Below are 16,476 nucleotides of genomic sequence, written 5' to 3'. Positions count from 1 at the left end.
AAAAATTTTGAGCAAACGAAAGAAATTGATACTTGGGTATTTGGACACGTTAGCACATAATAAATTATTTTTCAATCAATTACATGAATCTACGAGTACTACGCTATCTAGTACGATGCCCGCAACTATATACTTACAGTACCTCGTATATAATATGATATGTACTTGCGAGCTATTAGGAGGATTCGTAGATGAAAATACCTCTTTGTTTTGTCTTTATCCTATAGCATAATGAATAATGAAGATCTTTATTTGCACTTTACATATTTGTGTTAAATATTTTCTAGTTTTTCTTCATAGATGTGTAATGGATGTTTGTTGTATTTCCTCAATATTTAGAGGTACACCCAGAAAAACTCCTGTTAATTACTTACTACAAATCCCTTTACACAAATTAAAATGTAATGTAAAATAACAGCTTGGCAGTTTGCAGCTTGTTAACCTCAATATATGCACGTTTCAGAATTTCAAAATTTATATTTTCAGGTGATTGAGGTTTTTAGGTTATGCCCTTGCGTATTGCTTATTGGAATAATGTAACACGCACGCGTGATCCAGACAGACAGACCCTGGGGAAATCAGCTGCCGTTATGAGCCTTCATCCGACGGTTACCGATCGGAGCGGAATCAATGCCTGTCACATTTCATCATTGACTCGACTTGATATACAGTCCGGGTGACGCCGCGGAACAGACGGCACGAGTCCGACTCAATGGGAGCAGATTCCAATGCCAAAGGCTCGATGTATACCCCTGTTTGTACATAAATTTAATTGATTTGCATTGATATCAGGTTTCCGGCATAACTAGCGTGACGGAGCACCCTAGTTTACTGTTCACTAGGGTAGATGACAATGTTAGAACTATGTTAAACCTTAGTCATAAACGCAACATTTAAGGTAGCTGCCGAACAAACAGTTTTTTCCGTAAGATTTCTATCGTGACGTCACGTTTTAGTGTCATTTAGTATGAAGCATTTGGATGCGTCCAAAAATGTGTGATTTTATGTTTGTAATTTCTTTGAAACATTGTCATATCACAGTAATTTTTCCAGTGGTGTTTCGGATAACATAAGGGCCTTCAATTGGTCACCAAAATAATGTTAGATGATGTTAGATGTATTCAGGCCCTTTGTGACAAAAGCCTATAGACAATAAATTATTTATTTTTAGATATTTTCAAAAAGAGGTTGGAGTCTCCCACTTGTAGTAGTTCAGTTGGTAGTTCGGTTAACCGAACTAATGTAACTTATGAGTAGCGGTAGTTTGCTAGTATGTAGTAGATTATTCTGTTATCTACATGAAAGAATCATCCTTCACTAAAATAATAACTTATTTTAGCGTTAGTCTAAACTGTGGTCTAAACGTGTTACTAGCTCATTAAAACAACGCAGCCAACATATCGCGGCGTCAAATAATTTGGACAAGCTCGTGGAGGTCGGGGTCGCAGGTCGGAGTGGCTGGAAATCAATTTGGAAACGCGACACGCACGGAGCGATCTTACCTAAGCAATTGTTATTCAAATAACTTCTCTCCACTTGGATTTCTCATCGGGGAAGGAAAGTGGAAGTGTTTTTTTTTACAGGAATTGTATATATTGTATGCGCATATATAGGCATTTGTGTAAATATTTATGTAAATAATTCTTATGCTTTTCTTATAATTCGTTTTTATTAGTTTTAATTTATTTTCTTTTAGTTGTAATATAAATAAATATATTAGGACAAATCACACAGATTGAGCTAGCCCCAAAGTAAGTTCGAGACTTGTGTTATGGGATACTAACTCAACGATACTATATTTTTATAATAAATACATATATAGATAAACATCCAAGACCCGGGCCAATCAGAAAAAGATCATTTTCCATCATGACCCGACCGGGGATCGAACCTGGGACCTCTCGGTTCAGTGGCAAGAATCTTACGACTGCGCCACCGAGGTCGTCGTATAATTAATGTAAATTATATTTTACTTATTCTTATAATTAAAAAAATAATTCAACCATCATTCAAAGAAAAATTTATTGAATTTATGTGATGATGTGATTTTTAAATTGTATGTTGCAAATTGCTATGTTCATGTTTCTGAGTCTGTTTTTTTAATTCAGAAATTCCTACATATTACATGATAAAGATAATATGTCAGTCACTAATTCTATGTTCATCTCGAAGATCCAACGAGAGTCCCAGCGAACCTGAAGTCTGCCCGCAAACGTCTAACTTTGCGTCTATCCGGTACATTATAACCTAGTGAAGAAGTATTATACCATACCAAGAGATTACTACTAACAGCCTGTTATGCTTGTCTGTGCCATGTGCCGTTATAATACGCAGTGGATTTATATGTATTAAGTTAACAAAGGAGCTCGGTATTGGTTCGCGCGCTTAATCTACTTTAGTGGCGATCTGTGGGCGATGATATTACATAAATTACTAGATTTTTTCAGCGGCTTCGCCCACGTGAATTTTAGCTACGAAAGCGGAACAGACATGGTTTCCATACCAGTTTTTACCAAAAGTTTAGGGTTGATTTTTGAAAAAAAAGTAGGCTATGTTTAAACGGGAGTCTTTAACTAGGTGCATACCAAATTTCTTCAAATTCGGTCCAACGGTTTAGCCGTGATCTGTGGTTTATCAGACAGACAGACAGAAAGACTGCCAGACTTTCGCATCTATAATACCTATTATTATTGGTTTTGGTGCTCCCTTCTATACATATATGCGCTATTGCGCCGGCGACTCCGAGTGCACCTCATAGTCTTACACAATGCGCATTTAAATTGTTTCAATTAAATTATTTATTTTTATATGAAAATATAATTGAACGAATCAATACACGTCCATATACTGCTGTGATTAGCTGAGGCCTTTTTTAATTTAAGTTTATGTATTGGTAAGTCTGAGCTTTGTAAAAAAATCTCGAATACAGTTTTTGTTCGATGAAAAAGTGGCCTGCGTAAATCCATTTCCCAACGAAATAGAAGTGAAGAGCCGTCAGATCCACTCGCGGTTTCAAAATGGACGCTAAAAATTCCATTCTAATTGATTTACACTGCAAGTTTGTACAATATTTCAATTCGTAATAATTGGAACGCATATTTGATTTTGTTACCGCGTCGTGAAACCAGGTCGCCTGGTTTACACGGAACTTTCCGATTGGAAGGTGACCCGCATATTAATAGGCCTTTTTGGTACATTTCCTGAGTAAATTACATTATTTTTTATACATTTAACATATGGGCTTATATAAAAGCTAACTTGTTTAGATGGATTAAAATAAGAATTATATTGTTTAAAGTAAGAAATAAATTATTATACTACCGTATTGACTAAAGTAAGAATATACTATAAGTATATACGAACGCGGTAAGTAGTCGTGAGTCATGTGAGATGCCTTTAGGCGACATGAATATGACGTTAGCAATTAACGCACTCGGAAAGAAAGAAAAAGTATATACTAATTATAATTTTTGAGAAGGATAAGGAAAAATATTTTATGTAAAGTAAAGAAAAACAGTTTATCCTTTTCCGCGATATCCGATAGCTACTTACTGCCTGAGAGCCCTCGCCACGCGCCTGTCTCCGCACACAATGCCGTGTTTATGAAACGGCTGAAGTGTTACTTCGTGTAGGCTTTTTGACAATTTTGCCAAAAAAATTGTTCGTACTAGCTGTGTCTCTTTGCTCTCGTGCTGATGGAATCTTTGGAAAAAGGATCGATAGAAATGAACTGCAGCGGTTGTGAAAATTTTATGGACGTTGGTGTAATTATATATGAAGAAATTGTATTTTATTCTATTACATTTCTTATCATTCTTGATCTTACTGGACCTCACAATGTCCACAACATTACAACTTTTTTCGTATCCGATTGTCTTATATCATGTTGTTACGTATGTACGTTATATCATATAATTTGGAATAATAAGGAAAATAGAATTGCCGTTTTCTGTCCATCGCTACTGAACAATGTCTTCTTCTGTGTTGAAAATATTAGTGAAATCATATTTAAATGCGATTGAGTGTGTGTGAGTGTGAATATACGAATATACTTCAGATGGTTTCAGAGTTCTGAAGACGAAGTGAAATGCAAACCCACACTTTGTTCTCTGAAGGGTTTGCATCCGCCCACCAAGATATGTTATTCTATCTATGTCTAATAATTTAAAGTTTAGTGGCGCGTATAGATATCTATCTTGTAGAACATCGGGAAGCAAGGAGCGGGGACTGCGGATGTTGCGGCTCATCGACTTTGTTTGTGTTTTCTCCACAGATAATAAATAAAACTGTTGTTTACTATCAAACTTATTCTATATATATCACTAGCTACTGCCCGCTGCTCCGCTAGCGTGAGCCTATGTTGACTTCGGGCTAATAACTATATCTATTCCAAATTTTATCAAAATCATCCCATCAGTTTAACCGTGAAAGCGCGACAATTAAACAGACTTTCTCAATAAAATATTAGCCAGTAAGATGGATAAAGAGAAAACTTTAGCATCGAAATATTACCTTTGGATATTAAGAAAATAATATACGACATGCACAGAAAATGTATTTTGTATAGAGAGAATCATCTAAGTATGTAAAATATTACATCAATTAATTATTTCACATTCATTCTATCCTTAGCTAGTAGTTTGTAGCTTTAGTAAATATTATTTTAGTACCTATATGACGTGAAAAAGTGAAGGTCTAGTTTCTGAATAAATTATTTGATTTTGATTTATCCCGTGTACTCAATTTTAGCAAGATCGGAGCAACGGTTGCCGAGGCTACTCGTAATCTTGAAACATATAACATCGCTCGTCTCCAATTTTTCATTTACCTATTTAATAAAATAATAACTTTAAATTAAAGTTTCTCATTCGGGCCAGTTTGACGAACCTGTATCAAAGTCAGTGACCCGGGCACACCTACTTCCTGTGAAAAATTGCCCTTTTCCGGTGATTTATCTCGCGATCGCATCATAACCGTAACTGGGCTAGCATTATTTTTATCTCCTCGTTCTGGTTGTGAACAAAATAACAAGCCAAGAACTTCGACACTTTTATCTTGGTTTGCCGCGCGAAGTTCCAAACGTAATAAATACGAATCTATGTATAGGACAGCATGTGAAGACGTGTGGTTCCGCCCTAAAATAGAATCACTTCAAATCCTCTCGTAGTCATTGTATGACGCGAACGGCGAAACTTATAAACGCCAAAAGTTGCAACTTTTATAAGTTATTAGTACAGGGGCTTTAGATTTTGTCATATTTTTCTTTCAACTGGCGGCGTAGGTATATTTAAATACTATTTTGTGTGATAAAATACCTAATTTGTTCTTCAATCAAGTGTCTCGTAAATAACCCGTCGGATGCCGTCATCGTAACTTAGATGTATCGATCAGAGGTCGCCAATAACCCACATTTTATGCAGCGATAAATGCGTAATCCGCGTCGTCGTAGTCGACACACCAGCCGTCGGCGTCGGTCATCGGCTACGAACTTCGTAAGTATATGTGCAGTAGTAGCTGACAGTCAAACCAAAAACTGCATATTTACTAATTTACAGTTGTAAGTAAATGTACAGTACACAATGTGTAGAGTTATACAAAATTATTTTTAATAAAATCATACATGCATTGCGAGTTAAACAATAGCTTGTTTATGCGATACATTTATTGTTATTGTCAATATGCTAAAATCACAAACGCTTGTTTCAGATTTCCATCATTTCGCATGATTCATGTTAAAGCTCTTTATATTTTGTATCGTGAAAATCGGTATTCGACAAAAAAATAGTTTTTTAAATAAACCATGTCAATAAATATTGGTTTGTGTGTGAAGTGCACTTCATCGTAGCGCTTCGTAGCAAACCTTAACTCGAGATACATTCCATTAGATAAAATGGATCAACGATTTTCGTGCATCTGTTCTTCTTATTTGAAGAATATTTTTATAATTCTTCTTTGAAGAAGATATCCATTTAAGTCAATAGTAGAGTTACACCTTTAGCTGGAAGAACAAACAAACCTCACGTCACACGATGTGCAGTCTCGGTTCTCTAAACGCACGGCGAGAGACTATCCTCTTCATCTGAAAAAGAACGACACCATTATCACGAAACTATGTCTCGGGTAAGATATTTCGCTGTGTATCTAACATCTCTTGCTGTGTATCTAGTTGCGTGATAACGGTGTCGTAATCATGTCGATGCAGCCACTTTGTTTTTATTTTGTGGACATTTCCCGTACAGATTAATTCTTATCTAATTACAAAAGATTCAAAGATTAGAGATTTTTTCAAAATATATATTCAGGTTAACTTCGATAGGTTAATCCCCTAAATCCCTAGATAATCTTTATCGTAACATTAGTGCAGATATTAGCGAACCACAAATATCTAGTATCATCCGCAAATGGCCGGTTTGGACCGGACCGAGCTGGATCGTAACAATTAGGGTAGATAGAATGGGTAGAACGGGATGGGTACAGCCAAACGCCCGGGGCATTTGACTGTACTCATCCCATGTACAATATTATTACTGAATATCAAATAATTTCAATCGTTTGTTATACAAGCGGTGAATGTATTGAGCAATTCAAATTAATTTAGAGAATGTAGTGATTTTATAATTCAGATATCTTAGTGATAAATTAATTATATGACAAAAAAAAAGCACATGTGTTTTACGACTAATGAGTGTAGTGTTGTGGTTTTTTATCCAAATATTTACTCGATATATTTGGCAATACGAACTCTACACAAAAGTGCTTTAAGAAGTAATAATTATACATTGCATTAACTTTACATATGATGTGAAATATAGCAACAGTAGTAGTAAGTTGTTAACAATATTTGCCGAAGTTTATTGCGGATAATGCCGATGTTCAAATATTGACGAGCCGTGCGGCGGATAGTTTCCAGTGATTTTCGTGATTTTCAAAATGGACGAAGCTACTTGTTATCATTTTGACGAAAGGTTTTAATTAAATATTGCGTGGTGTATTTTCTATATAAATTATTGCTACCTGATAATCATTATGATGGATTCAACAGTCATATCTATGACTTTATGACTTTAATTAACTGGACGAAGAGTTGTGTCGTCGAATTGTGTTTCAATTAGTTGAACAACTTCTGTTGTGTCCCTCTGCCTGGAGGTCAGTGAAATTTTCATTGAGAGGTCTATTCACCAATTACAAATGCAATTTATGCAAATAATTAATATCAGATTATTATTATTATATATATATATATATATATGTAATAATATAAGAATATATACTAATATTTTTCAAAGCAAATAAACCTTTCTATCTATGTTAGTCTGATCCTCATCTTCACATATCTTGAAAAGACAATACCTTATAGTAAAGAACACGCAGACGTATAATATAGTAGGTAACAAAGAGTAAACAAAACAAATAACTTCATCACTATCATGTCTTTTTGTTAAGTATGTTCGCATTGCGCTTGCGCCACTCCACCGGCGCGGCGCGGCCTCCCGGAGGAATCGGCTTTCGCTTCCTTTTGTATGCAAATGCCGCGTCGAATAAACTCCGACGAAAAACGTTTACGCGAAAATACAATTTATTTTGATTTCTGCACGCTTGAAACGAGATTTTATCCTAATTTTTTTTATCAAAGAGAAATTAATGCCAGAATAAATGAACGATTTGTTGCGTGAAATTTGAAAATGTTCCGCATATTTTTTGTTGCAAAATGTGTTAGGATTATTCAAAACATTGTGTGATTATTGGCCTATATTGTATATGATTAAATTTTAAAGTAAGTAACTATATTACTGTATTTTGAGTATTTGAATTAGATAAATATATTCAAGTGAACTTGTTAACAATCTATACATTTTTCTTTAAAGTGTTGCGACAGAGTTTGTGTCTATCAAAATTCGATTTGTGGCTATCAAAATATTCATATTTACTTTGTTATTTGTTAATCGTCATTAATTGTAACTTTATAATTGTTTGACATTTGTTTTAATAATACATACAGAAATTGAAAAATAACTGAATCTATAACATTTACATATAAGCAGATTTTTAAGAGTCCTATTCCATTCAATTTCATTTTCGCGTCGAATATTCAAAGAAATAGTCAACTTATTTTGCACAAAACAAACTAACATTTAATTTTAGAGAAAATATTAACGTATCATATTCATCTTTCAGCCATAAATTAGTGGCCACCGCGCGCCGCCATGCGCCAGCCAGCGGACACACACATGCTTACGAGCTGGGACGGAGTAACGCAGCGCGCATGGTGTTTTATGTTCAGGGGCAGTGAGTGGTTCATACCACGGACTTATATAATATTTGGACTGAAGTTTCACGGTTCCATGTTTGAATGTAGTGTTTTGTGAATTTTTATTCATTCATGAAAAAAGTACTGTTTTGAAGACAATGTTGTTACTCCAAGAAGATTGCACTCTACTTAATTTACTTATTTCGGGTAATGATAGAGAGATGACTGTGTACAAGCAAAACTAGTTCTAGGTTCTTCTTCGGTGCTTTAAATTGTTTTTTAATAATATTTTGACGTTATTAAGAAATCTATTCTATGCTAAGTTGAAGATGAAGTGTTTGTTTATACATGAATTTGATGTTCTGTTTAATACATTTGAACTAATATGAACAATATTTTTAAAATTAACTAAAAGAAATAACTTATTGTTATACATCAGGCGCATACATCATAGATCATCGTAAACTTGACGGTTAAAGCATTTAAATACCCATGCATATACCGTGGCCTGTGGACTTGTTGCTATCACAAGTTACGGATATCTGGCTGGTGTTCGGGTCCGCCGAGCCTAAAACTTTGTGCCGCCAGATTTTGCAAACCACATTCGGTTTGTTGGTTAGTATAAACATTGCTGTGTGTATTCATAGTGAAAATTCAATTCGTCAAGAGCACGCGAAACATGCGCACAATACTTAATAAATTTATTATACCAGGTACATTTTACAGCGAACATTTAGTATCACGCAAAGAAGATGCAGTCTATACCGCAGGCTAAAGTTAACGTCAAAGTGCCTGGTGCAACCCACTCTTATGTAAATATTTAGTCAGGCGTTGTTCCACGCGCGGTAATTCCGCTGATATCGGGGCATATTTCCAATGCGGGCCGGCAATTTAAACCGGAAGTTATTCCCGGCCGCCCGGTCCGGCACGTCCGGCGCGGTGTCCGGTCACAGTCTACATTATACTTTTTTAAAAGGTAGTAATGCCCGCTCATGTTTCAAACGGCGAATCAGTTTGATAATTTTATGAGAGTAGCATTAAATTACGGAGAATATTAGCTTTGAAATAATATCAAGTGCTTATACTAAGTAATTCTTATTCAGGGTAACTTAAGTTATATAATACTTAAGTTTATGAGTCTCTCGACTTTGTATATGTGTATTTGGAACGATTATAAGAAAATATTTTTCGTTTGAGATTATATTAACTTTATCATAACATTGGATATTTATCGCAGTCATACAATTCAGCCTGAGCATATCCGTACACTAGCACAGGATCACATTTTATCAATAGGTATGTTGTAGCTATTAGAATATTAGTTCTTTTATAAGTATATATATAGTTCTCGAAACCTGTACAAAAAGCCATGTAATCTGCATTGCAGTCTCTCTCTCATCTTGAATTGTTTGCGGTTTCATTCAGTGCTGTGAAACCCAGAAACCCGTCGTCATTTTTAACCCACACCGCTAAGTGTGTCTGTCTGTCTGTGTACGTGGCACCGTAGCTCATCAACGGGTGAACCTATTTAGATGCGTTTTTTTATTTTATAGCTAATGTTTACGCGGTGGTTCGTAGATATGTCTGATCAAAATCGGTTCAGCCGTTCAAATAATATAGCGAAATGAATATTGAAAGTCGGGGTTTTTTTTAATTAGTCTAACAAATAAACTTGTTTAAAATAAACGTTGCAATTTCTAGTTTGTAGTAATACAACTGGATCCTTAGATCATTAGTGACATTGAAACAATAATTGTAACTACCTATATAGCGCCTTTTTTAAGTCCTTTATTTGCCCTTGGAAGGCTGGTAATAAATAATGCGTGGCCGATGAGAAATTCAGCTAATTATAAACGTAAGAAGCTCAGACTCTCTGGAACAACCCTCGGTGTGCTTAGGACCTAATCCTGACAACGATGGTTAATCCCCGGATAGAGGGGAGTTCGGAGGGGGATTTACACCATCCAAAGTAGCCGAAAATGCTGCTTGTTGTAAATAGACGCGAAAATGAAAATTCAATGTACATCTTTGACTCATAGTTGTCCTGGTGATTGTAGGTGAATCCATCTGCTTTTATTGTCAGCTTCCCTTTTTATGTCTATCGATGTGAATAAAAAAAGAATATAATTATTATAATTATTGACACCATTTGTACCGAGCAAGACGAAGATGGAAAGGAGCAAAATCGTTTTGGGGTTTGGAACGAAATTGAAATGGAAATATTTTTTGATCAGAAGCTGAACAAAAGGTATCTCTCCGATTTGAATCGAAATAAAAACATTATGTACAAAATGATCGACGATGCGCACGACTGGTTTCAAAAATTACCCAAGCCCCGCAAGAACAGCTTTTATTACTATTAGCCTGCATCCTCATAGAGGCAACGCTGTGTCCTGTATAGACATATTAGAACACAGTAATAACATCAATTCTTAATCCCCAGTCTCAATGAGGATAAGTCCTTATCGTGGCCACAACCTTTCAACTAACTAAATAAAATTGTCTGAATATATCAATAGTGAGTTTTTCAAACGCAATTCAATGAATTAGCATAACAACTGTCCATGTTCCACTCGGCTGCATCTTCCTCAGTATTCTTGAATGCGTCCGTCCGGAGCCGGTCGCCCGCTGGTATTGCATGCTGTTCATTACCCGCTATGGCGGCTGGCGGCGACATTCATACCCCACTGCTAACGAGCAATCGTGTTTTACAACAGCTGTAATTGAGCGAGTTACGTTATCACTATTAATATAACACGAGGGTACGGGGCCAGATTTCGTTTAAGCAGCAATGTGCGTAACCTCTTTTTTCGTAAAATATCAGAGTATATTTTTGTATTGTAATCACAGGAGTACATTTTGGGCCCATCCAAAAGACTTTTCTAAATAAATTTAAAATATAATAAAATAAATTAATATCAATTACCGAAGTAGAGCAGCAATTACGTTGATATTCGCGTTGTAACTATTTATTTACTTGCAAATCGACGACGTAAATTTTTAAACATAATTTATGATTTTTTAAATTATACTAAATTTAAATTTCAATAAAAAATAATTCTTAAAAATGGGACTAAAATTGTGTTCCTTGCGCGAATACTATTTCGAAGAATCATTTTTTTATTTAAAAAAAGTAAAATTTCATGTCATGTTTACTGCTTGACAGAAAATATAATCGTCCAAGTTTAATTGTATTGGAATCCTGCCACCGGCGGCCGCGCCACTGATTGAGCAAAAGAGATAGACCACAGCTCTGAAATGAAAAACTTTTACACTCAAATTTTATTAACTTCCTAGATTTTATCTCGCACGTTCTATAAGAGCTAAAAATAAAAATAAAAAGTTTAAGTACTCAGTTCCAGAGTTACTGTGTAGTTCAAAATACGTTAGTATCAAATTAGAAAAGTTCCGTACAAATTGGTTCATATCATAACACGTTTCATGAAAATGGCTGGTTATTTTTAAAAAATGTTCCTTGTTACAGCATCATAGCGGCACCTGCGCCGTGATATACTGAGTCTACACCAATATGCAACGCGGGTAGCTCAAATATTTTGTGCCACTGATGTTAGATCTGCATAGATGATGTTATGTCTCAAATTTCTGCTCAAAGTCATCGTTCTATTCTAATAATTTCAATGAAATTTCGTTTCTGTTGTCCAAGCCGTGAATCATACTTAAAATTCAATACGATCGTTTCTTTAATAATCTTAACCTTAGCCTTGACCTAATTAAATATTCACTATAATTAGAAACATGAAGTTGTACAAGAAACATTGTTTTAAAAATTTATCTTTCTATATTGTACACTTACTTTCTTTTTTATCGAGTGTGATATTTCTGATACTGGTGTGAGATTCTACGCTAAAGTGATGAAAAGCGTCACGCAAATATTGACAGACAGTAAACAGGTGGCGGATATTTAATTGAGGGTTCGCGTTAAAATAAATTTATAGTGTACACAAACTGTTTACTTGCCATTGAAAGTTAACCTCATTTGTGCATGATCGTTTCGTTTGCGAACGCTGCAATTTATTGTCAACATGACGAGATTTGCCGAACTGTTGTCACTTGTTAAAAGTAAACTGAAATAAATAGGGGTAAAAGTTTTTGAAGATTTTATTTTAGCCATACAATTATTTATAATAGATGCTCTGACCATATCATCCAAGTCGCAAGAAGTCGGTTCCAATCTTTTTATATGTATGTCTAAGATGTTGATTAACGACGATAAGAATCCTTTTTTAAAATTATATTTAGTCTATATTAGTTCCGAGTCTATGGCCATGTAAATTGTGAGCTCTAGAAAATAGTTTCAGTACGTGCTTGGGGCGGCGCAAGATATCTGAAAACACATTGTTATGGAGAAGATTTCCCTAGCGGCTCTTTGTGGAACTAACCTATGACTGATACTTCAAGGGAAATAAAAATTTAGAACAGTTTTATCTTTCAGTAGGGGTCCGTGTTCCTTGAATTTCTTGATTAGTTGAGATCCTATTTAGCTCTAGTGAAAATAGTTATCAAATAATACTAGTGATCCCTGTTGGTTATATATTCAAGCAAAAGTAAGTGTGGAAATCTTGAGGGTTGGCTCAAACCGTATGTTTTGTTTTACGCGTGTGTTTCTATAAACGATTCTAATAAACTGCATATAGAAGTACGAATAATAACACTGAAATTGAATTAAATCAACTAACACTATCGGAGCCGCAGTTGAGTAACAGATAATCAAAAAACAAACGTGTTAAAACAAACTAACTGCAATACTTGTTGAAAATACAATGCCGCAAACATCTCGCTTTCAATATTGTAGGGACGTTCTTTAGAGAATGTTACTTACCTTGATTCATTTATACGGGCAGTCAAATATAAACCCTGTATGTTATGACATATGGTTTAAAATTACTTTTTCTTAATTTTTACGATTGAAATCTTTGGACTCTATTTGGAACTCAAGTGGCTTGGAGGCGCTAAAAACTTAGAAACAATTCTATTCACTTATTCATCACACTTATAGTATAAAATTGCATAGAACACTTAATTGTAAAATGCTTTAAACATCGTGAAATATAACAGTAATAGCTTGGCTAGAATATTATACGGGTGATGCTCCAGTCTTGTGGTGCAAAAGTTACCTTAGATCCTAGTCATCACTCTCTCTCTTATCCAGAACATAAGTAATGTGATACGATCGTGAATTTATTAGCATGTATAAAAACATAAAAATATTAATTTAATATCAAGAGACGTTCGTTTTCTCAGCATGAGTCCGTGTTGATTAACAAAACAGCATTAGTTGTTCACATCTCTTCGTCGATTCAAGCGCGGCGGTAAACACCGCCAGTGAATAAATAAACAGCGGATTATTTGTAAATAACTAAATTTTAATTACACCGCTGCGCTCTGCCGCTCCGCATCCCGCCCCGCTCGCCGCCCCGCTGTAAAACGTCCAATTAAAATGCTAATTTATTTGCCACCACATTCACGCTGGATGCGGCGCATTTCCAAGAAACTGCTGTTTTCCAATACCTTGTTTGGCGCTGTTCTGATATCGTGTTGGTAGTATAACGTTTTACATTTTGTTATTAATTTAGATTCGTTTAAAATAAAGTGTTTCAGTCGTTTACATAGGTATAGGTATTATTTAGGGTTTTGTAGAAAAAGAACCTTTAAAAAGTAGTGTACCTATGTAAAAGTTCTTTGTATTGGTAAATGGATCAGGATGGGAGCATCTTCAAAATGATATCGTACTTCTATTGTTAATAACAACAATAACATCTCATCTGATATTTCAGTTGATTATATAGAATGGTCCGCGCGCAGCGACCTTTCATTAATCGATGCTATATCTGACATTTTTAGTTTTGATGTATCATACTAGTTTTCCCGCAGCTTCGTTTATTTCGTGCGTCCGCTCATAGCTTGTTACTATCGATATCTCGGGATCTAAGCAACATATCGCGATAAATCTATACCAGATTTAAAGTTGGACCATCTATTTAAAATCTAGTTTTACGGTTTTACAGTTGTACTGTAAAACCGCATTAAATTCCATCCAGTAGTTTTTGCGTAATGCGCGAACAAATACAGACAGATAGACAAAAATTCTAAAAATGATTGGTTTCTGCTAGTCCCATAATTATTTTTCTTTAAATTCAAATTCAAATTAGATCTTCACAGGCACTTTTTCACATCAATCTTTATATTAAAAAGTTATTTCTCACAAGCTACAAACTACTGATTAACTATGTACATATACCACTAACAGTTTTATTGTATATATGTAGATATATGTGTAGATAATATAAGTATTACCTATAACAAAAATAAAAGTTATTTTTGAGACTGTCAGCCGCCTGACGCCCCACTCCCGGAGCGCGTGTTAGCGGAGGACGGTCAAGACTCCGCCTAAGCATTTTAAATTTTTTTTTGCTAAAATTATTCCAAGAAGGTTTCCAAGAATTCTCTCTTGCGAAAGTAAGTTTGTTAAACTCTTCACGCAACAATCTAGTTGAAATGTTGCATACTTATTAGAAGGAAAAGGGGCTAAGCCACGGGTAAAAGCTAGTATTTATAATATTCCAGAATTGTAAATGCGTGACACAGTTCCGTCGCATACATACATGCCTATAGACCCTCGTCTTGTGACGTCACGCGTCACGCTGTCACGTCTCAGACGTCACGCGCAGGAAATATCTTGCGTTTATCTCCCGTCCGTCTTCAGCAGATGTCTGTGAGGAATAGTTGGGGAAATCTCGTGCCAATTTGTTGCTGTTTCCTTATGATGAGACACTTTCTGTGGTGTGGTTTTTGCCTTTGTATGTATAAAGTGCCTACGTGCATATTCAAATTTTTAAGTGGATAGTCAAGTAAATAGGCACTACTATTTGCGTATAATCAATAATATATAGTAGATTAATTCCATCGAATATTATATCCCAAAGAATATTATAAATGCGAAAGTTAGTTCGTGTGTTACATCTTCAAGTTTATCAACTTAACGAATCTTGAAATTTCTCATACATATAGTTAAGAGTACGGAGAAGGACATAAGGCTTTTCATTCAGGGAAAAAGTAATATCCAATGGAAAATTCACGCGGGCGAAACCGCGGTTAAAGGCTAGTAATATATAATAAAGGGTTTTTATTCTAGACGCCGTAATCTTTGGAACTAATCGTCGGACATGAACAATGACTTCTTCGCTTCGGAAGACACGCTCAGCACTCGCGAGTCAGACGTGCTTTATTTTTTAAATATGCCTTCTTTTATCAGTAAACGACAGTTTAAAAGCTTTGCCATAGGACATAAAACCTATCATTAAAATTAAATAAATTACAACGATCTTACTATAAATTAAAGAATACCCGAGTTCATATGCAATGCGATCGCGCCGAGCTGCCGCGGGCTGCTGTGCACGAGCCGAGTACTAATACTGGTCAGTGCTACCTAGCACTGACCAGTTAAATTCTGAGGGTTATATAGGTTAAACAATAAGACAGGACTTTTCTAGACGCTTCACGAGGACCTTGAGATCCGCATCCTTTTATCAACTTTGCCGATTGTATTTAAAGTGTCTTTGGCTTTATCTCAGAGCTGAGTGCGCGCTATTTCTCAACTAAAAGCGATCGCCAGAACCCCACAGCGACGTTACTGCATCTATATATTTAAGTGCACTTCTGTTGCATTTCCTTTGACACGCAGATAGAATAGCCCTTTGCTAGAAAATTATTATAGTAAGGGAAAATAAAATTTACGTTTACCTTACGTTACCACATTTATTGTCTTAAAAAAATTTCTCATTTTAAATCCTTGGTTGACTGGAATAAATCCCTATCAGAAACAAACAATATTTTAAAATGTAAAAGTTTGTTGGTAAAGACGAAGGCTAAAGGTAGTACTGAATAAACTTCGTTGATTTTTTGTACATGTAGTAAAACATAGAAAGCACTTTTGAAATCTAACATTCAATAGGCGATGATAAAAAATATACGTTCGAGAATAATATACTGAGATAAGAATATTACATTATTTTTGTCCTAGCTGTCGTTGTACTCGTGTTACATACGCAACACAGACGACTGTCAAGAAAGGCCCTTCCCGTCTCTTGTACACACAATGTTGGGTCTCGGAGGATGACATTGGCACCGACTGGCCAGCGTCCGCGACCTCCCTTGTCCGTCACTTGTCTGCAGTGTAGGCGAAGATAAATGATAATGCTAACCTTCCC

At 35.4% G+C, this 16,476-nt stretch overlaps 1 protein-coding gene across 1 annotated transcript in view; it reads left to right on the top strand.

Annotated features, from left to right (window-relative positions):
- The window catches only part of LOC128677627 (zwei Ig domain protein zig-8-like), a 152,579-nt gene that overhangs the window by 52,627 nt on the left and 83,476 nt on the right, over positions 1-16,476 (top strand). The gene's annotated exons all lie outside the window — the stretch shown is intronic.

Source organism: Plodia interpunctella, chromosome 18 (assembly GCF_027563975.2).
Source record: "Plodia interpunctella isolate USDA-ARS_2022_Savannah chromosome 18, ilPloInte3.2, whole genome shotgun sequence".
Taxonomy (NCBI): domain Eukaryota; kingdom Metazoa; phylum Arthropoda; class Insecta; order Lepidoptera; family Pyralidae; genus Plodia; species Plodia interpunctella.
This window is presented reverse-complemented; position numbering and strand designations above follow the sequence as displayed.